Source organism: Arachis duranensis, chromosome 4 (assembly GCF_000817695.3).
Source record: "Arachis duranensis cultivar V14167 chromosome 4, aradu.V14167.gnm2.J7QH, whole genome shotgun sequence".
Taxonomy (NCBI): Eukaryota; Viridiplantae; Streptophyta; class Magnoliopsida; order Fabales; family Fabaceae; genus Arachis; species Arachis duranensis.
This window is the reverse complement of record NC_029775.3, coordinates 93,544,000-93,545,002: the sequence shown is the minus strand read 5'-3', so window position 1 is coordinate 93,545,002 and position 1,003 is coordinate 93,544,000.

Sequence of the window (1,003 nt, the reverse complement as noted above, 5' to 3'; positions counted from 1 at the left end):
CTTCTCCATTACAGAGAGAGGCATGAGGTTTACACTTGACCCTAGGTCACACAAGGCCTTCTTGAAGGTCATGGTGCCTATGGTACAAGGTATTGAAAACTTCCCAGGATCTTGTCTCTTTTGAGGTAATTTCTGCCCAGACAAGTCATCCAGTTCTTTGGTGAGTAAAGGGGGTTCATCCTCCCAAGTCTCATTTCCAAATAACTTGTCATTTAGCTTCATGATTGTTCCAAGGTATTTAGCAACTTGCTCTTCAGTGACATACTCATCCTCTTCAGAGGAAGAATACTCATCAAAGCTCATGAATGGCAGAAGTAAATCCAATGGAATCTCTATGGTCTCATTTTGAGTCTCAGATTCCCATGGTTCCTCATTGGGGAACTCATTGGAGGCCAGTAGACGTCCATTGAGGTCTTCCTCAGTGGCGTTCACTGCCTCTTCTTCCTCTCCAAATTCGGCCATGTTGATGGCCTTGCACTCTCCTTTAGGATTTTCTTCTGTATTGCTTGGAAGAGTACTAGGAGGGAGTTCAGTAATTTTCTTACTCAGCTGACCCACTTGTGCTTCTAAGTTTCTAATGGAGGACCTTGTTTCAGTCATGAAACTCTGAGTGGTTTTGATTAGATCAGAGACCATGGTTGCTAAGTCAGAGGTGTTCTGCTTAGAACTTTCTGTCTGTTGCTGAGAAGATGATGGAAAAGGCTTGCCATTGCTAAACCTGTTTCTTCCACCATTATTGTTGTTGAAACCTTGTTGAGGTCTCTGTTGATCCTTCCGTGAAAGATTTGGATGATTTCTCCATGAAGGATTATAGATGTTTTCATAGGGTTCTCCTATGTAATTCACCTCTTCCATTGAAGGGTTCTCAGGATCATAAGCTTCTTCTTCAGATGAAGCTTCCTTAGTACTGCTTGGTGCATTTTGCATTCCAGACAGACTTTGAGAAATCATATTGACTTGCTGGGTCAATATTTTGTTCTGAGCCAATATGGCATTCAGTGTA